The 24,425-nt window shown below is 38.3% G+C and overlaps 2 protein-coding genes across 3 annotated transcripts in view; both read right to left on the reverse strand.

The window, feature by feature from the left end:
• STK33 (serine/threonine kinase 33) overlaps positions 1-24,425 on the reverse strand; it is a 176,872-nt gene that overhangs the window by 88,985 nt on the left and 63,462 nt on the right. The gene's annotated exons all lie outside the window — the stretch shown is intronic.
• Positions 4,202-24,425, reverse strand: part of TRIM66 (tripartite motif containing 66) — a 151,819-nt gene continuing 131,595 nt past the window's right edge. The window contains exon 23 of the mRNA XM_055091389.1: positions 4,202-5,089. The gene's annotated coding sequence lies outside the window, so the exon portion shown is untranslated. The remainder of the gene's footprint in view (positions 5,090-24,425) is intronic.

A 24,425-nucleotide genomic window follows, 5' to 3' on the forward strand; every position in this document is an offset into this window, starting at 1 on the left:
GGCTTGATTTGTGACCCAAGATATTATCTACCCTGGAGAATGTTCCATGAGCACTTGAGAAGAAAGTGTATTCTGCTGTTTTTGGATGGAATGTCCTATAAATATCAATTAAGTCCATCTTGTTTAACGTGTCATTTAAAGCGTGTTTCCTTATTTATTTTCATTTTGGATGATCTGTCTATATCTGAAAGTGGGGTGTTAAACTCCCCTACTATGATTGTGTTGCTGTCAATTTCCCCTTTTATGGCTGTTAACATTTGCCTTATATATTGAGGTGCTCCTATGTTGGGTGGATAAATATTTACAGTTGTTATATCTTCTTCTTGGATTGATCCCTTGATCATTATGTAGTGTTCTTCCTTGTCTCTTGTAACATTCTTTACTTTAAAGTCTATTTTATCTGATATGAGTATTGCTAATCCAGCTTTCTTTTGATTTCCATTTGCTTGGAATATCTTTTTCCATCCCCCCACTTTCAGTCTGTATGTGTCGCTAGGTCTGAAGTGGGTCTCTTGTAGACAGCATATATATGGGTCTTGTTTTTGTATCCATTCAGCCAATCTATGTCTTTTGGTTGGAGCATTTAATCCATTTACATTTAAGGTAATTATCGATATGTATGTTGCTATTACCATTTTCTGAATTGTTTTGGGTTTGTTTCTCCTTGTATGTTATTTGTTGCTTTTCCCTTGCTGCTTTTAATATTTTTTCTGTTAATTTTTGATAGTTCGATTATATGTGTCTCGGCATGTTTCTCTTTGGGTTTATCCTGTATGGGACTCTCTGCACTTCCTGGACTTCACTGAGTATTTCCTTTCCCATGTTAAGGAAGTTTACGACTATAATCTCTTCAAATATTTTCTCAGACTCTTTCTTTTTCTCTACTTCTCCTGGGACCCCTATAATTAGAATTATGGTGTGTTTAATGTCATCTCAGAGGTCTCTGAGACTGTCCTCAATTCTTTCCATTCTTTTGCCTTTATTCTGCTCCCTGGCAGTTATTTCCACCATTTTATCTTCCAGCTCACTTACCCATTCTTCTGCCTCAGTTTTTCTGCTACTGATTCCTTGTAGAATATTTTAAATTTCAGTTGTTGTTTTGTTCATCACTGTCTGTTGCTCTTCAGTTCTTCTAGATCCTTGTTAAATGTTTCTTTTATTTTCTCCATTCTGTTTCCGAGATTTTGGATTATCTTTACTGTCATTATTCTGAATTCTTTTTCAGGTAGGTTGCCTATTTCATCTTCATTTATTTGGTCTTGTAGGCATTACCTTGCTCCTTCATCTGTAACATATTTTTTTTCATTTTCATTTTTTTTTTTTTTTGATGGGTGGGCCTGTATCCCTGCCTTACTGGTTTTTTGGCCTGAGCCATCCAGCACTGGAGTTTGCAGGAAGTTGGATAGAGCCGGGTCTTGGTGCTGAGGTTGGGACCTCTGGGAGGCCTCACTCCAATTAATATTCCCTGGGGTCTGAGGTTCTCTGTTAGTCCAGCAGTTTGGACTCAGAGCCCCCACCATAGGAGCTTGGGTCCAACCTCCGGCCTGGGAACCAAGACCCCGCAAGCTGCGTGGCACGGCAAAAAAAGAATTAAAAAAAAAGAAAAGAAAAAAAGGAGCAGTACGATATCAAAGAATAAAAAACAAAATAAAATTTGAAAGATATAGAATATATTAGGAAAAACAAAGGATAATTGAAACAAGTGCAACAAGGTAAAATAAAACCACAACAGAAAAAAGAAAAAGGTGGGGAGTAGGGGAACAAGCCAAAAGTAGAGAACAATAACAAAGTATAATGAATAAAATAAAATTATAAAAATAAAAATTTATTAGGAAAAATAAAAATATAAATGAATCAACAACAATGAATCAAGATAAAACAGAACCCCAATCTAAGAAGAAAATAGAAAAAAAAAAAAAAGTGTTGGCTATGGGGGTGGAGTTTAGCCCGGGGGGTGGAAGTTAGGCAGGGGCAGGGTTTAGGGTGGGGTGGGACCTAGGCCGGTCTGGGGTTGACATTTGAGCTTGGGGCGGGGCCTAGGCTTAGGACCCACGCAGCAGAAAAAGGCCTTGGGGGTGGGGCCTAGGCAGGGCAACATTGAAGCACGGAGCCAGGCCTCTGCCTTGGACCTGCGAGGAAGGGGTGAGGCAGCATGTGGAAAGGAGGGCCTCTGGTGTGTGGAGTTCCGGAGTTTGGAGGTAGGGCCCTGAGTGGGGGGCATAGGGGCGGGGCTTGGGCTCTGCACGGCAGGAGGGAGGCTCCGAGGGCAGAGGATTAGGCCCGGGAGCCCAACAGGCTCCCCGGTGCCTAAGTGGACAGGGAAAGCACTGGCCCGTTCCCTTCCGTTCCTCTGTGCCCCTCCCGCACCGTCTCCCCCTGGGTCTCCCCCTACTCCACTGGGCCCCTAACCGTGGGTGGGTCCCACTGGCCATAGGAACTCCTCCCCTCCCCCAGCCGCCCCTCAGGGGTGCTGTCCCAGACGTCTGCCCTTTACTTTTGCTCCCCCTTCACTCCCTCCCACACTCTCAGGACCTGCGTGGCTGAACGGGGCCTAGGTGGTCAGGGGAAACCTGGCCACGTTCCCTTTTGATCCTCTGCCCTCCCAGTGGTTACCCAATTTCCCCCTTCGGGCGTGGGATCCCTTCCCCTCCCCCAGCCGCCCCTCAGGGGCGCCAGTCCCGTCCTGCCCCCACTTCTCCTCCCCCTTCACTCCCCCCACACCCCACATCCTACCCGGTCACTGGGGTTTCCTCCTGTCCCCTTAGGTGTCCGTGGTACCCCAGCGGTGCCTGGTAGGTGCCCTAGTTGTGAGGAGACACGAATTCCGCATCCTCCTAATATGCCATCTTGACTCCGCCCTCTGACAAGTACTTTCTTGCTTCAGTTTCTGACATATCCATTGCCCTAGAAGTATTTGGTAGCTATATTCAGAAAGCATAGGAGTTCCTGGTACTCACTGACAAGCTACATTTCTACTCTCCAACTTACCGACTATTACATTTGCCAACATAATGTTCTACTCTCTTACCCCAGCAGTTCTAAAACAATAGGTTGAATAGCTGCATGCAAAATTTCTTGACAAGGATTGGATTTTGAATTTAATTTCTTTTTGGCTGGCTGAATTCCAATTATTTTAGCTTAAAAACCAAAACAGAACAAACGTTTACTCACATTTCTTTCTTTTTCATTTATGAATTTATCTGAAAGATTTGTTACTAAAATAAATCTACTGTCTAGCAGGCCAAATGATGTCATTCATATTTTAGGGGCATAAAATGAATCAGGTATTGCAAACCTAGCATATCTTTATGTAAACACAAAGATGAATAGCTCTTCTTCTATAGAATCATGGAATTACATTTAAATAGGACTTTTGATATAAAAAAAAGTATCAGAAAACCAAAGAAACTTCTAACATAATAGTGTTTCTTTGTGCCTCCAAAGACTGGACATGCATAGGTATTAAACACAATGCAAATAAATAAAATAAGGTCAAATCATGTCAATGTTTAACTAACATGTGAGCTCTCCTTTGGCTAAGGTTTTCATTTTATTTTCAGGAGTAAGACAAGTCAATGGAACAACTCTGATACGGAAACTCTCTGAGCTTTTATTTAAGCATAAAAAGGTCTCTTATGCACTGGCCCTCTAAGATACACTTACAGTAATTTCCTCAAGAAAATGAACACAAGAATGGTTTTATGAGATATAACTAGGTACAATTTTCTTCCCCAAAAGCAATTTTTTAGTTTTCTTTGCTAAGACTGTGTCTACAAGGAACCTAACAGTCAGTCAATTCAGTAAAAATGTGTTCTATTCAAGTGAAGAAAAAAACCTTATGGATTGTCTGACAATGCAGACCAAGCAGAATGACTGTATATTCACTTTTCAACTACTTGTTTTCATAACATGCTTACAGAACCTAAAGAGGGGCCAAATGAGCTTTCTAGATCATAGTGTTGTTAATTTTAAATGAGACCAGCACTTGTTTACTATTTCCATTAAGGTCATGATTAGGGAAACTTGTCTGTGTTGTCTTATGAAAGGATCTACAGTATGTTTAAATTTTACATTATTTCAGACATTTAAAAAAATGTTTAACAGCTAATGCGTGCTATCAGTTTTTAAATTTTAATTTGCATAATATTCCTCACTGATTAAGCTCTAATCTGAAGGGACAATCTTAAATGTGGTCCCCATGCTGACAGTTTAAGGTAAGAACAGAGATTTTACCAAGAAAGTTTGGCTTAAAGAGGCTGAAGAGACATTCTCCCTGATTCTTTCCTGTTATTATCCAGTGTCTTTTCCCCATGTATTGATACATTATAAGCAACCTGAAGTCAGGGACATTTATGCCAGCACAGAATTATCCTTGCACATAATAGACACTCAATGAAAATTTCTGAGTGTTCATTTTGTGGGGAAGAGCCAGAATCACAAATCACTTAGGCAGAAAAATAGGCAGGTGTACAGAAGAGTTATCAAAGAAAGGAGGGGGTCATGTGGAGGAGGAAAAACTCAAAGGGAATGTCAGGGCTCCCTTCATAGATGTGAAGAGGATTAGGCACAGGAATTAGAGTTCTGCATGATTCAAAGAGCCTGCATGCGAATTTCAAGCTGATACAAAGGGCTTCCTAACATTTAGAACTGTCAAAGATAAAAGGAAAGACTATCTCCACCACTACAAGTGTCCAAGTAGAGGTTGGAAGGTCAGCTAGCAAGAAACCATAGATGATATTTAAGCATAGACTAGGATGTCTTGAGGTTCCTAGTCCTAAAAGTCTACAAAGATAAATCACTCCTTCTAATGATCAACTGAGGTGGATGGAGCAGACATTTAAAGGAACCGAAGTGGTAGTTGACCTCACCTCCACTGTGGAGGTTTCAATTTTATAATGGGGATCCCGCTTTCCTACCGCAGAGCAGGCCAAACTGGTTACAGCCCCCAAACTCACCTCGACCAATCTGAATTTCACCTTTAACAGAGCAGCGCAGCCACGATTTACCACGGGGGCAGGGTGACAGTGAGGAGGAGGAAGGGGATGAGGTGCCAGGCTGGAGGAGTAGTGCTTGGCTAGAAAGGAGAAAGCTAAACAAAGTGTAAAAGAAAAGACACTGTAAGAAAACAGAAGTAAGTCTATCTTCCCACTCATGAAATCAGAGGATAATAGGTGAAGAGTGAGTAAATAGGCCCACACGTAGCTAAGGCAGCCAAAAAACACAACATTGCCAAGAAACTCTAGGAGTGAAGAAGAACCACTCAGAGGACTGTGGCATGAACACTCAGCAGTGCTCCATCCAGGATGCTTAAAAGAAAATACTCCTCTTTTCCCACTTTACTGAGGAATAATTGATAAATAAAATTTTAAGATACTTAAAATACACAACATGATAATTTGATAAACGTGTACACTATGAAAGGATTCCCCCTCATCAAATTAATTAACACATTCACCATCTCACGTATTAGATACAAACTTTCAGTTATAAGATAAAAAAGGTCCAAGGATCTAATATATAACATGGTGACTACTGTTAACACTGTATTTATTACATAATTGAAATTTTCTAAGAGACTAGAATTTAAATGTTCTCACACACACAAAAGTAATCTTAATCCAATTAGCAACAGATCAATAAGTTTAAGAATTTGATGGCAAATCTGAAAGTTAACGCTAGCTTCATTTATCAAGCACCAATTAATAATTTTGGATTAATAAGATCTATTAATGTAAAATCGTGTGGCCAGAGATCTTTCCTGTATGTCAAATATTCCCAGGAGTATTGAAAGAGAGGAACTGTCCAAAGCCAGCAACTTTCCATGAAACTAGTTAGTTAGCTAAGCAAAGTGTGATATAATGCTCCAACCCAGATGTTTCATACCATATGAGAAAAGGCATTCTGACCCTCAAGGTCATTGCAAACACTGGGAACACAATTTAGAGGTATCCAGGCAACCTTCGTCTTGTGGCCAGATGTCTGAAAACTTGACAACTCCAAAGAGTCGGCAACAAAACACCAACAACAGATTCCATGATTCCCGTTTTCAAGTTTCTGTATAAGTAATATTAATTTAAGGAAACAGAAAACAACAAGAAAAAATACTTCTCTTAACTGTGAGCCCCTCCAGGGCAGGAACTATGTTCTATTCACCTTGTCGTCTTGTATCCAGTAAAGGCCTCCATTATTAAATAAGGATTACTGATTGAAAATCATTCACTGATTGATAGAAACAGTATTTTAGAACCTACAAACATAATATGCAATATAACTGCCTAGAGTAAGCGAACCAGTGGCTTATCATGTAAACAAATAATATCCTTGAGGAAGTCTCCTGGCCAAAAAACTGCACTACAACCCAACCCTCACTCTATCTTGAAGCTCTCATTCTAGAGCAAAACACCAAAACCCCCATACCAAGCCTGACCCCAATCCTGTACTCTAAATTTCCACCTACTTCTGAAAGTTTCCCTATCAGACAAGATGTTATAACTACACTCCCAAACTTATGTTCTATTCCAGACTTTTGGTTTTCAGGAATCTCAAAGGATGCATAGACAAAAATATTTATTTCAGTGATAAACCATATTGTCAAACTCTAAGGGTTTCTGCTAAGACCAGTCTCCAACAACTACAGGCCTTGGTCATAAACCTTATTATTACTCAGATTCTCATATTCAACAAAAGGTCACTATTTTTGGCAGATGATGTAACTAGCAATAACTGGTTCGTGTTTCTTTCATGTAAAACATGCATGTCATAGCCAAGACCAAAAAAATTCACGTGATATATATGTTAACTTTCTCAGGCTCCCTAGTCAAACCACCTCAAGTAAGGAAACACAGGGGAAATAAGACCTAAAAGGCACCTACTGGCAAGAGTTCTGTACGACTGGCCAAGAAGAGTGTCCAGAGGGCAGTAATGAGTTAAGCAAAGAGCACAAAAGGTCGAAGTAGAACAGACCAACTGAGAATCCAGCCATCTAACCGTGTATGTATGTATCCAGCAAACATTTTCTAAATACCTGTTATGTACCAAGGATTGTATTGGGTGCTGGGAATAAACAGATTATCAAGACATAGGCCTTACTAATAATGATTATGATAAAGATAATGATCAGTATATACAAAGTACAAAAGTGATATAAAAGAGGAAGTAACCAGGGAAGCAATATAATCAGGTGGGAAACAAAATTTTAGAATGATACGAGATCAGGATTCAAATCCCACCTCTACTAACTAGCTCTGTACAAATCGGGATATGTAAAGAGGACTTAATAGTAGTAACTATCTTAAATGATAATTGTGAGGACTAACTACAAAACATTTGTAAAGTGCCTAGAACTTTGCCTGGTACATATTATTGCTTTAAAAATCATTATTGGGCTTCCCTGGTGGCACAGTGGTTGAGAGTCCGCCTGCCGATGCAGGGGACATGGGTTCGTGCCCCGGTCTGGGAAGATCCCACATGCCACGGAGCAGCTGGGCCCGTGAGCCATGGCCGCTGAGCCTGCGCGTCCAGAGCCTGTGCTCCGCAACGGGAGAGGCCACGGTGGTGAGAGGCCCGCATACCGCAAAAAAAAAAAAAAAAAAAAATCATTATTACTCACTTGCTGAGGGAACGGTCACAAGTTTAATGGGATAAGTGATATTCAAACTAAGTCTTTTTTTTCGTTCTTTTTTTATTGAGGTATAGTTGATTTACAATTACTGTAATTAGTTTTTATAATTATTATATTAGTTTCAGGTGCATAATGATTCAAAAATTTTTATAGATTACACTCCATTTACACTTAAGATAAAATATTGCCTATATTCCCTGTGCACTGCAATATATCCTTGCAGCTTATTTATTTTATACATAGTAGTTTGAACCTCTTAATACCCTAACTATATCTTGTCCCTCCCCTCTTTCTTCTATATCTGTGAGTCTCTTTGTTTTGTTATATTCATTCGTTTTATTTTTTAGATTCCACATATAAGTGATAAAATACTGTATTTGTCTTTCTCTGTCTGACTTTTTTCACTAAGCATAATACCCTCCAGGTCCATCCATGTTGTTGCAAATGGCAAAATTTTCATTTTTTTATGGCTGAGTAGTATTCCATTGTATATATGTGTCACATCTTCTTTATCCATTCATCTGTTGATGGACACTTAGTTTGCCTCCATACTTTTGGCTATTATAAATAATGCTGCTACAAACATTGGGGTACATATATCTTTTCAAATTAGTATTTTCGTTTTCGTTGGATATATACCCAAGAGTGGAATTACTGGATCATATGGTAGCTCTAGTTTTAGTTTTTTGAGGAACTTCCATACTGTTTTTCATAGTGGCTGCACCAATTTACATTCCCACCAACAATGTACAAGGATTTGCTTTTCTCCAAAACCTCATCAGCATTTATTATTTGTGGCTTTTTTGATGACAGCCATTCGGACAGGTGTAAGGTGATACCTAATTGTGGTTTTGATTTGCATTTCTCTGATGATTAGTGATGCTGAGCATCTTTTCATGTGTCTGTTGGTCATCTGTATGTCTTCTTTAGATAACTGTCTATTCAGGCCTTCTGCCCATCTTTTAATCAGATTCTTTCTTTTTTAAAAAATTTATTTATTTTATTTATTTATTTTTGGCTGTGTTGGGTCTTCACTGCTGCGCGTGGGCTTTCTCTAGTTGCGACAAGCAGGGGCTACTCTTCGTTGTGGTGCTCGGGCTTCTCATTGTGGTGGCTTCTCTTGTTATGGAGCACAGGCTCTAGGCACGTGGGCTTCAGTAGTTGTGGCACACAGGTTCAGTAGCTGTGGCTCGTGGGCTCTAGAGTGCAGGCTCAGTAGTTGTGGCACACAGGTCCAGTTGCTCCGTGGCATGTGGGATCTTCCCAGGCCAGGGCTCAAACCCGTGTCCCCTGCATTGGCAGGATTCCTAACCACTGCACCACCAGTGAAGCCGTGTTTTTTAGATATTGAGTTGTATGAGATGTTTGTATATTTTGGATATTAACCCATTATTGGTCATATCATTTACAAATATTTTCTCCCATTCAGTAGACTGTCTTTTCGTTTTGTCAATGGTTTCCTTTGCTGTGCAAAAGCTTTTAAATTTAATTAGGTCCCATTTGTTTATTTTTGCTTTTGTTTTCTTTGTCTTAGCAAACAGATTAAAAAAAATGTTGCTACAATTTATGTCAGAGTGTTCTGCCTATGTTTTCTTCTAGGAGTTTTATGGTTTCCAGTCTTAACGTTTAGGTTTTTAATCCATTTTGAATTTATTTTTGTATATGGTGTGAGAAAATGTTCTCATTTCATTATTTTCCATGTAGCTGTCCTGTTATCCCAGCACAACTTATTGAAGAGACTGTCTTTTCTCTATTGTATATTCTTGCCTCCTTTGTCACAGATTAATTGACCATAGCATGTGGGTTTATTTCTGGGCTGTTTATTCTGTTCTATTGATCTATGTGTTTGTTTTTGTGCCAGTATCATACTGTTTTGATGACTATAGCTTTGTAGGACAGTCTGAAGTCAGGGAGCATGATACCTCCACCTCTATTCTTTCTCAAGATTATTTTGGCTACTTGGGGTCTTTTTTGTTTCCATATAAATTTTTAAGTTATTTGTTTTAGTTCTGTGAAAAATGTCATTGGTATTTTGATAGGGATTGCACTTGATCTCTAGATTGCCTTGGGTAGTATGGTCATTTTGACAAAATTAATTCTTCCAATCCATGAGCATAATATTTCTTTCCATCTATTTGTGTTGTTTTCAATTTTTCATCAGTGTCTCACAATTTTCCAAGAACAGCTCTTTTACCTTTTTAGATAGGTTGATTCCTAGGTATTTTATTATTTTTGATGTGATGGTAAATGGAACTGTTTCCCTAATTTCTCTTTCTGATAGTTCGTTCTTAGTGTATAGAAATGCAACAGATTTCTATATATTAATTTTGGATCCTACAACTTTACCAAATTCATTGATGAGCTCTAGTAATTCTTTTGGTGGCATCCTTAGGGTTTTCTGTGTATAGCAACATGACATCTGCAAACAGTGGCAGCTTTACTTCTTCCTTTCCAATTTGGATTCCTTTTATTTCTTTTTCTTGTCTGATTGCTATGACTAGGACTTTCAATAATATATTGAATAAAAGTAGCAAGAGTAGACATCCTTGCCTTGTTCCTGACCCTACCGGAAATGCTTTCAGGTTTTCACCATTGAGTATGATGTTAGCTGTGGACTTATCCTACATAGCCTTCATTATGTTGAAGTATATTCCCTTTACACCCACTTTCTGGAGAATTTTTATCATAAATGAATGTTGAATTTTGTCCTTTTTCTGCATCTATTAAACTAAGTCTTACAGAATGAATTGGAGTTCACTTGGTGAACAAGTCAAGGAAAGGCTCTCTAGACAGGGACACCAGCACATGCAAGGGCCCAGAATCTATGGTTCAAGAGGAATAGAAGAAGGTGATTTCCATTTGAAGGCAAGAACAATGGGAGAGAGAAAGCCAGGTCTGTGCTAAGAAAAGAAGAGGGAGGAAGCACTTCCAGGAAGTATCAGGGTTAACAAGAGAGGCCGAGAAGGACCAGTTCAGTTTGAGGAAGATTCTTTTGGTTTGGACAAATTTTTGGAAGAAGCCAAACAGCACGGTGGCTTTAAAAGACCCTCAGATAGCAGCCGCCCCAAGGAACATGAGCATGAAGGCAAGAAGAGGAGAAAGGAGTTGATACTTTCTTCAGAGTGAGTGAACTATTATTCATAACCCTAATGATGCAAGTCATATGGGGGAACACTTTGTAAATGGCCAGGATAAAAACTAAATCTGGGTGTCAGAGCCCAGCACTACTTTTTATTATAGGAGAAAGTGGGGGATGGAAAAATTTTACTTTGAATTATTTAGTTTTTTTAAAGAGTGGGTTGTGTTTGTGCTTCTCCCACCTTTTGGCATTTACAGAACATACTGCCCCACACATGAAATTAAGGCCACTTCCTTTCGAGTGACATTAGTACTTTGGGGTTAATATTTTGTCTAAGAATGACTGCTTACAAATAAAGTTACCCCAACCACAGTGCGTAGAAAGAAGGGTGTTCACATATTGGAACTGTCCTGCCAAATGATGTTTGCCCCTGTTGTGTTCTGTTTTAATTTGGAGTGGGGAAAGTAAGCTCTTGCTTGGTGCAACTATCTGTTTCCAATAAAAACATTTAGACAAAAAAAAAATTGTCTTAACTGAAGAATAGTGGCTCCACTAGGCACAAAAGACAGATGAAGGAGGGTGAAACGTGAGGTTCTCGTTCTGAGAGAGCTGCCAGAAAGAAAGGGCTGCTGCTGGGCTTCCCTGGTGGCGCAGTGGTCGGGAGTCCGCCTGCCGATGCAGGGGACATGGGTTCATGCCCCGGTCCGGGAAGATCCCACATGCCACGGAGCGGCTATGGCCGCTGAGCCTGCGCGTCCGGAGCCTGCGCGTCCAGAGCCTGCGCGTCCGGAGCCTGTGCTCCACAACGGGAGAGGCCACGGCGGTGGGGAGGCCCGCGTACTGCAAAAAAAAAAAAAAAAAAAAAAAAAAAAAAGAAGAAAGGGCTGCTGCAAGTAGTTTTAGGTGAGACTTCCAACCCTGACACTAATTAGTCACAGATTTGGAGTGAAGAGAGAGTAGCCACCAAACTGCCAACACTAAGTCCTCCAGCAAGCATTTGCAGCTTAGGCATGGAAGGGACAGACGGCTTCAACGTATGCTGAAAATACAAACTGTAAAGTTCTGAAGTATGCAGAATAAGTCCTAGACAGTACAATCAATCCAAATCTACTGCCATATGAACAAATTAGAATTTAGTGACAAATTAACTAGAGTCAGTGTTTCAATGTGATGGAAATATATGGCTTATTTCTAATTAGTTCCAGAATAACAAAAAATACCAAGGGAACCTTCCCGCTATAACTTCCACAGAAAAAGAAAAATATTAAGTTATTTATTTTATACACACACTTACACATCCCTACTCCAAATTCAGCACTACTGCAAACAAAGCTACATCAGTCCCCAAAAAACAGAACAGCAGTGTTCTACCATTTGGGTCTAAAGACCCCAAATTTCTGAACAATTTATGAGCATTTAAATCTCAGAAGTCTTCTCAGACAGTGGTTCCATTTTACATGTACAGAATATTTTAAATGAAATTCGTTTGCCCTTGGTAGTCAGAAAGAACCTGACCTTTACCGTTAGACCAAGGTTCAAATTCCTCATCAGTGACTTAACCTATGTGGTCTCACCTTCCTTATATGCAAAGTATATAGATGGTGTCTATACACCTACATGGCAGAATTGTTATAAGGATAGGATATAATGTATATAAAATCCTGATACATTGTAAGCTTTTAATAAGTGGAGGTTTTTATGATTATTATGAAACTCTGCCAAAACCCAATAGATGGTAGCATCAGAAAATTATTTTATCAGCCATAATCTCTCAATCTAATGCTCCAAATATTGTTCTACATGGTTTCCAAGATACAAATTGCCATCAAATCAGCTCATAGCTAGCTTAGAATATAACCTTATGGGAGCTTGCTCTAGATATATGCAATTGAGTTGTAGAGGGAATGGCTTGCTAGATTAGCCCACAGACAGCTTGTTAAATTCTGAATGCTACAGGCACTCAAATATCACATTAATAAGAATTTTATTTTTAAAATATGTAGTGCTGAATATCAAGAACGTTTTAGCCTAGCCAAGACCACAGCCTCTTAAAATATTACTACTCTGTGTTATACCTTAGCAACTGATCAAGAAGGAATAATATATAATTGGTTAGGTTTTCGAGGAAAAAAAGAGGTTTCTGTATCCACAGATTTATTTACTTGGTGAGTTTTCCAAACACTGCAATGGAACTGTAAAAACAATGTGATTAAAATCGATAGAGCACATCATTTGCTGATACTGTTGCCCAAGAAAAGGCAATAAGCCTTAGGCATGTTATTACTAGATTACAAAATTTCACTGACAGGTTCAAGATTTTTAAAAGCAGCTGAGAATAGAGAGGATTTCTTTTTCGGAGCCAAGGGATTTTTTGTCTTCAATTAAAAGGAAATGATCATTTCTCTCTTTTTTTATCATGAAGATTTTAAATGTCCTCTATAACATTTAAAAAATAATATTAATATTAAATTTTCATTTATTTCCTAAAATAAAAATAGATTGATAATCCTGACTAAAATTAAACTGAAGGCTACTTTTGTTTAACAATACCATATCCAACCACACATCCATTTCACAAATATTAGAATAGTTCAGGGAATAGTGGTTATGGGATTATTATTTCTTCAAAGTCCATGCAGAAGAATATGAATGTCCAAATATATGAATTTCCAAACCTCTTCTGCAAAAATGATCAATGACTCTTTTTTCAGGTCTTAGCGATGAAATGACAAACTTTAAAACAGGCCTTCAAATTCACAGAATGCTACATTTCAAAGTATGCTTTTTAATCAGATAGCAAAACTTAGTCATGTAGATATAAATTCATTTGATAAAAAGTGACCAAATAAAACTCAACCTAAAATCAGTAAGACTTTTACTCTAGTCAGATGTTCTACTATACTACAAACAGAAAATTGCAAAAGTTTTTGATTGCTTTATACTAAAAATTCCAAAGTAGAAACATTCTTCTGTAGCACGGGAAAGCTGATGGTATCAACTACGTAGTTTTATCCTTATGATAAAAAAAAAAAAAAAGTTGACCTGAAATGTTGAGATAATTTTAATCATGAATCCTGATAGGAAATACAAGGCTAGGCTCACAGAAATAAATTGACCAGGCATTAGGTCTACAGCTTTTACCAAGTGAACAGTAAAGTCTATTCAGGGGAGCTTAGGTCTTAGACTTATACCAGACGTAGATAATTTTAAGAAGAAAATCTACAAAACACCACATACTTTCTTGTCACTAAAGTGCATACATACTTACATACATATATAAAAGCTGTATGTTCTAAGGTACATTAAAAGATGCTCAGTATTGCTAATTATTAAGAAATGCAAATCAAAACTACAATAAGGTATCACCTCACTCTGGTCCAAATGGCCATCATCAAAAACTCTACAAATAACAAATGCTGGAGAAGGTGTGGAGAAAAGGGAACCCTTGTACACTGCTGGTGGGAATGTAATTTGGTGCAGCCACTATGGAAAACAGTATGGAGGTTCCTTAAAAAATTAAAAATAGAGCTACTATATGATCCAGCTATCCCACTCCTGGGCATATATCCAGAAAAGATGAAAACTCTAATTCAAAAAGATATATATACCCCAATATTCATAGCAGCACTAGTTACAATAGCCAAGACATGGAAGTAACCTAACGTCCGTTGACAGGTGAATGAGTAAAGAAGATGTGGTATATATATAACGGAATATTACTCAGCCATAAAAGGAATGAAATATTGCCATTTGCAGCAACATGGATGGACCTAGAGAATATCATACTGAGTGAAGTCAGACAGAGAAAGACAAATATTATACCATGTAAATGTGGAATCTAAAAAATAATACAAATGAATTTATTTACAAAACAGAATCAGACTCAAAGACATAGAAAACAAACTTATGGTTACTGAAGGGGAAAGAGGGTGGGGAGGAATAAATTAGGAATATGGGATTAACAGACACACACTACCATATAAAGAATTGATAAAAAACAAGGATTTACTGTATAACACAGGGAACTATACTCAGTATCTTGTATTAACCTATTAGGGAAAAGAATCTGAATATATATATATTATGAATATAATTCATAATATATATATGAATATATATATTCATATCAGAATCACTTTGCTGTACACCTGAAACTAATACAATATTGTAAGTCAACTATATTTCAATTTTTTTAAAAAGCTCTATGTTCTAAATAGCTAGTGGAATGATAGCTTTATTAACTGAATAATACAATTTTCCTTAGTTCCTCTCTCTCCCTTGGTCTCCACATTTAACAATTCTATTTCGAAAACACTTCTCAAATCGATCCGACTTTCTCCATTCCAAATGTCTACATCAATATTACCTCTTGCCTGGAATACTGCAAGACCTTCCTAACTGGTCACCCTGATTCCAAGTCAACCCTCTCATGCAAAGCATTCTCCATACTCTAGCCAAGGTGCTTTTTCTAATATGCAAAACTCATCATGTTTCTTCCCGACAAAAATCGTTTCAGTGTGATACGGCCCCAGTTTACCTCTTCAGGCTTAACTGATTCTACTTCCTCAATGTAAAGTTTTCCAACATACAGAACTTCTTTCATTTCCTGCAATTCTATGCTTTCTCTAGGCCTTCCTACATGCACTCTCAGCCCGGAATACTCTTTCCCATTCTTCCCTTCATTGTTAAGATTTCTGCTCTACCTGCAGATCTCAGCTTAGACATCATCTCCTTTGAAATTTTCTTGATGTCTTGAGTCTCAGTTGAGTGTATGCCTCTCCTTTGTGCACTGTACTTGCTCTAGCATACTCGGAATTGTACGTGTCTGTGTCCCTCCCTATACCCAAAGTTCCCTGAAAGCAGGGATGGTGTCTATATTGCTAGCTATTGTCTCCCCAGTGAAGGAGTGACAAAAAGAAATGCGCTTTTTAGAAAGCATGTTCTACCTACAGTATAGAAAATGTATGAAAGGCAGAACAAGACTGGAGACACAGAGACAAGAAAGTATTACAATAGTTTAAGCAAGACAGAAATGTGGTCCTAATTAGGAAAGCAGCATCAGGGATGGGGAAAATAGATTCTACAGATATTCAGGAAGTAGAGTGATCAAACTTGGTAACTGATCACCTATGACCATGCTAAGAGACAAAGTCAAAGAGGACACTGAAGTGAAGATGTCTAAGAGGCAGTGGTTCCATAAGTCCAAAGATAAAAAGAAATCCAGATTTAAAACTTGGAGTTAAGAGTTATGTCCTAGAAGAGGCAACTGAAATCACAGGTATAGGTGAGATCACCCAGGAAGGATGTGTGGAATGGAAACATAAGAGAGTCAAGGACAGAACTTTCAGAAACATCAAATTCTAAAGGATAATCAGAGGAAGAGAGTCCACTGAACAATGGAAAAGAGTATCCACAGAGGCAGAAAAGAGGGTGTTTAATGAAGGAAAGACTGGCAAAAGCCAAGTGGCTCAAAACTTTCAAGGAAGATGAGGGCTGGAAAGTTTTATTTTAAAATTAAGTTATGGGGTATTTTTGGCAAAAATGGCAGATTAGGGACCTCCAAAATTTTGTTCATCCATAAAAGCAATGAAAAAGCTGACAAAATTATTAGAATAAACTATTCCAGAGCTCTGGAAATTAACCAAAGCCTTGCAGCAACACAGGAAGCATTTATTTTTCAGTCAATAAATAGTTGTATCTCAGGAAGAACAAGAAGCTTTGTGACATTTTAACTTCCCTTACTCCCATCCCCCATTCTCATCTCTGCAATAGTCTTGAAAAATAATAGCCCACATTCCTGTTACAGCCTAGTAGTCACTGGGTAGAGCAGAATGGAGCTGGAGCCCTTTCAAATCCTCATTCCCAAAGAACTGTCATTATTTGACCTTTCTGATGGTTCCCTGGAAGACCCCACTTATAAATCAGTCTGTACTTGACCTGACTCAGAACTCACCTAGTATAAAACAACCTTCTCCCAAGGGGCATTTGTTGAAAACAGTTACAAGCAAGTGTTCTAACTTCACAGTTGCCTGAGGAAGTAGTTACTACTTGGAGCAACAACAGACTAACCAAAAAGCTTAAAAGAACCAGCTGAGAAATATTCACCCATAGGGGCTTTGAAAAGCTTCCACACAGAAGAGGGTGTGGAGAAAAGGGAACCCTCTTGCACCATTGGTGGGAATGTAAATTGATATAGCCACTATGGAGAACAGTATGGAGGTTCCTTAAGAAAATAAAAATAGAACTACCCTATGACCCAGCAATCCCACTACTGAGCATATACCCAGAGAAAACCATAATTCAAAGAGATACATGCACCCCAATGTTCACTGCAGCACTATTTACAATAGCCAGGACATGGAAGCAACCTAAATGTCCATCAACAGAGGAATGGATAAAGAAGATGTGGTACATACATACAATGGAATATTACTCAGCCATAAAAGGAACAAAATTAGGCCATTTGTAGAGACGTGGATGAACCCAGAGACTGTCGTACAGAGTGAAGTAAGTCATAAAGAGAAAAACAAATACCATATATTAACACATATATGTGGAATCTAGAAAAATGGTATAGATGATCCTATCTGCAAAGCAGAAATAGAGACACAGACATTCAAAGGTATGGATACCAAGGGGGAAGGGGAGTGGGATGAATTGGGAGATTGGGATTGACATACATACACACACTATTGATACTATGTGTAAAATAGATAACTAATGAGAACGTACTGTATAGCACAGGGAACTCTACTCAATGCTCTGTGGTGACCTAAATGGGAAGGAAATCCAAAAAAGAGGGGATATATGTATATGTATAGCTGATTCATTTTGCTGTACAGTAGAACCTAACACAACATTGTAAAGCAACTATGCTCCAATAAAAATTAATTTTAAAAAGAGAAAAGCAAAGCTTCAACATAGTCTTGGGAATCTAGGAGACCATACACACACATAGGGCTGTACACATGCAAAAGGAAGACTTGAGAAGCCCCAAAGCTCTCATCTCTGTCTGACCTTGAGGCTCTGCACAAGCAGGAAGTGAAGGTTAAGAAGTGAAGGTTAAGACAAGCAGGAAGTGAAGTGAGGAGCTGTCATACACCTTTCTAAGTGTTGAAGGTGCACCCCAACATGCACATAGAGCTCCTCAGCAAAGACCGGTGATTTGTTGGTCACTCTTCCAATCACTAGCTCACCACTAAGCTAAACAAGTAGAGACATCAGTGGCCACACAAAGCAAACAATACAGACTTCACATAATTAGTTCAGAAAAGTCACTAAACAAACAACTACTACAACAACAACCAACAGAAAAAAAAAAAAAAAACCCTGGGGATGGGAGAGTATCTGATTTCCAAAGTTGCCACATTATTTAAAATGTCCAGTTTTCAACAAAAAATTATGAGCAATGCAAAAACAAACAAACACACAAAAAACCCAAGAAAGTACAGCTATATAGAAGAATAAAAGCACTTAATAGAAACTGGCCCTGAGGAGGCCCAGATGTTACTAGACAAAGACTTTAAATGAGCTAATTTAAATATGTTCAGGGCTTCCCTGGTGGCGCAGTGGCTAAGAATCCGCCTGCCAATGCAGGGGATACGGGTTCGAGCCCTGGTCCAGGAAGATCCCACATGCCGCAGAGCAACTAAGCCCGTGCGCCACAACTAGTGAGGTTGTGCTCTAGAGCCCATAAGCCACAACTACTGAAGCCCACGTGCCTAGAGCCCATGCTCCTCAACAAGAGAGGCCCCAGCTTGCTGCAACTAGAGAAAGCCCATGTGTGGCAATGAAGACCCAACGCAGCCAAAAATAAATAAATTAAATAAATAAATAAATATGTTCAAAGAGCTACAAGAAACAATGTCTAATGAACTAAAAGAAAGTATGTGGTTATCTCCCCAAATAGAGATTATCAAGAGATATATAAATTATTTTTTAAAAATCAAACAAATTCTGGAATTGAAAAGTACAATAATTGAAATGAATATTTCATGAGAGATGCTCAATAGCAGATTTGAGCAGACAGAAGAAAGAAACAATGAACTTGAAGATACATGTCAATGAAGATTATCTAGTTTGAGAAACAAAAGTAAAAACAATAAAGGAAAATAAACGTAGTCTCAAAAACCTGTGGAGATACCATCAACTGTACCAATATACGCATAACGGGAGTCTCAGATGAAGGGGAGAAACAGAAATGGGAAGAAAGAATACTTGAGGAAATAATGGCCAAAAACTTCCAATTTGATGAAAAACATTTATCTCCACATCTAGAAGCTCAAAAAACTCCAACTAGGATAAACTCAAAGAGATCCACAACTTGACATATATTAGCCAAACTGTCAAAAGACAAAGAGAATTTTGAAAGCAGCAAGAGAGAAGTGACTTATCACATTCAAGAAATGTTCAGTAAGATTAACAGCTGTATTCTCATTAGAAACAGAATGAAGGAAATGGAATGACATATTCAAAGTTCTGAAGATGGGGCTTCCCTGGTGCGCAGTGGTTAAGAATCTGCCTGCCAATGCAGGGGACACGGGTTCAAGCCCTGGTCCGGGAAGATCCCACATGCCATGGGGCAGCTAAGCCCATGAGATACAACTACTGAGCCTGTGCTTAAGTGCCTGTGTGCCGCAACTACTGAAGCCCGTAAGCCACAACTACTGAAGCCCGCCTGCCTAGAGCCTGTGCTCCGCAACAAGAGAAGCCACCACACTGAGAAGCCCACGCACTGCAACAAAGAGTAGCCCCCGCTCGCTGCAACTAGAGAAAGCCTGTGTGCAGCAATGAAGACCCAACGCAGCCAAAAAAAACAAAAAAACAAAAAATTCTGAAGAAAAAAAAACCCTGTCAATCAAAAATTCTAAATCCAGCAAAAACTACCCTTCAAAAATGAAGTGAGTAGCCTAAGGCCAGAATTATATTGATAACAAAACAGTCAAAGACATCATATAAGTGCACACACACACACAACTAGAGATCAATATTCCTTATGATTGATGATAAATGCAAAAATCCTCAACAGAATACCAGCAGCATATACCACCAAAATACTGAATCAAGCAGCATATGAAAAGGATTACTATGAGAGGAGGTTTATCTCAGGAATACAAGGTTGGTTCAACATATAAAGTCAATGTAATACACCATATTTATAAAATCCAGGGAAAATAAACACATGATCATCTCAATACCTGCAGAAAAAACATTTAACGAAATACAACACTCTCTCAAGATAAAAACATTCAACAAACTAGGAACAGAAGGGAACTTTTTCAAACTGACAAAGGGCATCTACAAAAAACCCATAGCTAACATCATAGTTACTGGTGAAAGACTGAAAGCTTTTCCCCCAAGATCAGAAACAAGTCAAGGATGCCTACTCTCACCACTTCTATTTAACATTGTACTGGAGGTTCTAGCCTGGAGAGCACTAAACATGAAAATAAAATAAAAAGCATCTAGATTGGAAGGGAAACTGGAAAAGATTACCTCTATTTGCAAATGACATGATCCTATATACAGAACATTCTAAGGAATACACACACACACACACACACACACACACACACACACACAAGCTAATAAGGTTAGCAAGGCTGCAGGATACAAGATCAATATACATAAATCAGTTGTATTTTTATACACTAGAAATGAAAAATCAGAAAATAAAATTAAGAAAATGATTTAATCCAATAATATCAAAAAACAAGAGTAAATAACAAAATAAGTACAAAACCTGTACACTGAAAACATAAAACTCTGTTAAAAGAACTTAAAGGAAAAAATGAAAAGACACTTTGACTTCATGTGTTGGAAAACCTAGTATTGTTAAGATGGCAATACTCCTCAAATTGATCTACCAATTCAATGCAATCACTATCGATTTCCAAGTGTCTTTTTCTTCTGCAGAAATTGACAATCCTAAAATTCATATAGAAATGTAAGGGACCCAGAATAGCCATAATAATATTGGAAAAAAGATCCCTTCAATATAAAAGGAAATAACATAGAATATTTACATATAATTTCAGTGCAAGGCAGAATACAAAGGTATAAAGCACAAGATGGAAAAAACAAGCTCTTCCAACTTGGATAATCAAAAACTCTAATTTATCAAAGAAGATATACAAATGCCGGTAAGCACATGAATAGATGCTCAATTTCTTTAGTCATTATTGTAATGCAAGTGAAAACCACAATGAGGGACTTCCCTGGCAGTCCAGTGGTTAAAGCTCCATGCTTCCAATGCAGTGGCCGCGGGTTCAATCCCTGCTTGGGGAACTAAGATCCTGCATGCTGTGTGGCGCAGCCAAATAAAAAAAAAAGGAAAAAGAAAACCACAGTAAGATACTAACTCACACTCACCAGGATGGCTACAGTTAAACAAACAAATAAACAAAACCAGAAAATAAGTGTTGGAGAGAATGTGGAGTAACTGGAATGCAAAATGGCATCGCTGGTGGGAATGTACAATGGTGTAGCCATGGAAAACAATTTGGTAGTTCCTCTGAAGTTAAACAAAGGGTTACCATATGACCCAGCAATTCCTAGGTATAGACCCAAGAGAACTGAAAACATTACACAAAAAACGTATACACAACTGAATAGAGCAGCATTATTCACAGCACCAAAAAAGTTAGAAACAATCCAAATGTCTATCAACTGATGAACGGATAAACAAAATGTGGTATGTGATATACATATAATTTATATATATTTATATATATAAAATTCAGCCATTAATATATGTACAATGTGGGTTAACCTTGAAAATATTATCCTAAGTAAAAGAAGCCAGATTCAAAGGCCACATATTGAATGACTCTATTGACATGAAATGTCCAGAATAGGCAAATCCATAGAGACAGAAAGTAGGTTAGTGTATGTCAAAGCCTAGGGGGAGAGGAAAGGGTGACGATGCGAAGTGACTGTCAATGGGACTGAGGTTTCTTTTTTGGGGAGAAGAAAATGTTCTCAAATTAGAAGGTAGTGATGGTTGTACAACCATGGAGTAGTATACTTTAAAGTGGTAAATTTTTTAAAAATTAAGTTGTCCCTGAAAATTTGCCAAGATTAACTTAAGTAAATTGATGGGGGCAGACTAAATATGAATTTTTCTTGAAAGGCAAGGCATTTGGCCACTTATCTCAAGCTTTGTCCACACAGCATCAAAATATTAATTGAAAAGCAGGGGAATTCCCTGGTGGTCCAGTGGTAAAGAATCTGCCTTACAATGCAGGGGACATGGGTTTGATCCCTGGTCAGGGAACTAAGATCCCACATGCCACGGGGCAACTAAGCCCATGCACCACAGCTACTGAGCTCACCTGCTTCAACTAGAGCACCTGCATGCCGCAAACTACAGAGCCCATGCGCCCTGGAGCCTGTGCGCCACAACTAGAGAAGAGAAAACTCTCATGCCACAACTTGAGAAAAGCCCGCATGCCGCAAGGAAGAACTTGTGTACCACAAAGATCCGCATGCCTCAGTGAAGATCCTGCATGCCGCAACTAAGACCCAACGCAGCCAAAAATAATTTAAATAAGTCAATAATAAATAAATAAATCTTTAAAAGAAAAAAAAAAGAAAAACAGGAATTCAGTCTATCTTACAGCTTTACCTAGTTTCAGGGCCCAGTCATACCTATGTGAGGTCTTCTGTCTAGCAGCCCTGCCCAAAGAAAGAGCCTTACTGAGCAAAATTCCCTAGGCCAACTAGCCCTCTAGCTTAGCTCTCTGCCCTTGAACAGTGCTGTGTTCTTTCCATTACACCATGGACTGCCTAGGTTCAAGTCCTGGCCACTTACTAAATCTGTGATTTAAATCTACTTAATCTACTTTTGTGCTTTAGTTTCCTCATCAGTAAATTGGGATAAAAAAGCATCTTCCATAGGTTATTATGAGGATTAAATGAATTAACCCATGTAAAATGCTTACACTAGTGCCTGATAAATTGTAAGCACTCAACACACGTTGTGGGGTAATGGAACAGGGAATGAGTCTAAATCATGACCAAACCACTCACGTTATGCCCCAACAAAGATTCTTTGATAAGTTCTATGGTAAAGACAAAGGTAAAGGTAACGGTGAAGGAGGAAAGATAGTAAATATCCATGTCAAACTCATTTGACCTGATCCACAATAGCAAATATATTTTTACATTATGACCCAGCACACACACATACACACACACGCACGTATATATACAGTGAAATTAATGTTTAATAAAAATGCCCTTAGTATTTATAATACACTCTACTTGTTATTCTTGTCTATTCTAGTCCCAATTTTTAAAAAATCTTGTCACAGCACCCTACTGCCACTCCACTAAATTGATTTTACTACCCAGTAAAATTTGGTCCAAAGTTTTACCAAATTGTTATTGAAAAATATGAATCTGGACATGTGACCAACTAACTTTAACACAAAGAAGAATGAATTAAGTGCCCGGTAAAGGTTCCTATTGTGGGAACACAGAAGAAGTTAATAATTTTGACTGGGCCACACAGGATCCACTGCATACAACTATGGACACAAATGGAAGCTCAAACAATAGGAATTAAGGATTGGTCATAGTTAATCTCCTTTACACTACTATTTTCCCAATCTGGGTGGAAAACAAGCTGTTAAAATATTCGATACACTAACTAATGGCAAAGCTTAGACATAAACTTGAGAGCTGTTATCTGATTTGTCAATTAGATAATGTTGTTGTTTCTCTTGTCCCTTTACTCTCTTCCTCTGGGATGAGCACCCAACCCCATGGAGTCCCCAATGCCCAGTCACTAGTCCACTCACTGTCCAAAGCACCTGCCTTTGCCCCTATCCAGATTTCCAAGGTGCCCAGGTGCTCTCCAGTCCCCAGTTTTGCCTCAAGTCTGCCACACAGTTTCCCCACTTCCCCACCACTATATGGCATTGGTAAGCATTATCAAAACTTGGCCAAAATCTGTTCTATATGCTTTGGAGAGGCAAAAGGAGAGGTATTAATTTACCACATATGCAATTTTCATCTGCAATGAATGGGTAAATTACTGCTTAATTCATTGATCTTGCCATATCCAGATGCTGAAAGAACTATCAAGTATCTAAAGATTTTGAGTTTCACAGATGAAGAGGCTTCCCAGATTTCAGCTTTGTATGTACTATATGTACTATGTAGTATATTTTGATTATATCCAGAAAATAATTTTGCTCTAACAGGATAGTCTATATAATTTTTTAAAAAAGTTACCATGGTAAATTTGTAGGACCACTACTAAAATCACTTTACTATTATCACAATGGCAGTTATATCTATTTATTCAATCATTTATTTAATAATATTGGTCAAGTTCTACTATGTGCAAGGAATTATGGGCCCTATATAGGAAACAAAATAGTGAAGTCCTGGATCCTTTCAATCTAAAAGGAAATATCAATAATACAGCATATATACAAATAGTTTCAGTGCAAGGCAGAAAACAAAAGTATAACATACAAGATGGAAAGAGCAAGCTTTTTCAACGTGGGTAATCAAAAACTAATTTATCAATTCCAAATTATGGTTTACCAAAGTTTAGATCACGTTTAACTAGTAACAAATAGTTTATATACCCTTGAAATAAGAAAACAAAATGTCTCAAAAGGGCAATTCAGCGAAAATATGACTTAAGATGTGGGAAAGCATTTCAGCCGAAGGCAATAGGAAAGAATATCCATTTCACTCCAGAAGAGGGCA

The sequence above is a fragment of the Physeter macrocephalus genome, chromosome 16 (assembly GCF_002837175.3).
Source record: "Physeter macrocephalus isolate SW-GA chromosome 16, ASM283717v5, whole genome shotgun sequence".
Taxonomy (NCBI): Eukaryota; Metazoa; Chordata; class Mammalia; order Artiodactyla; family Physeteridae; genus Physeter; species Physeter macrocephalus.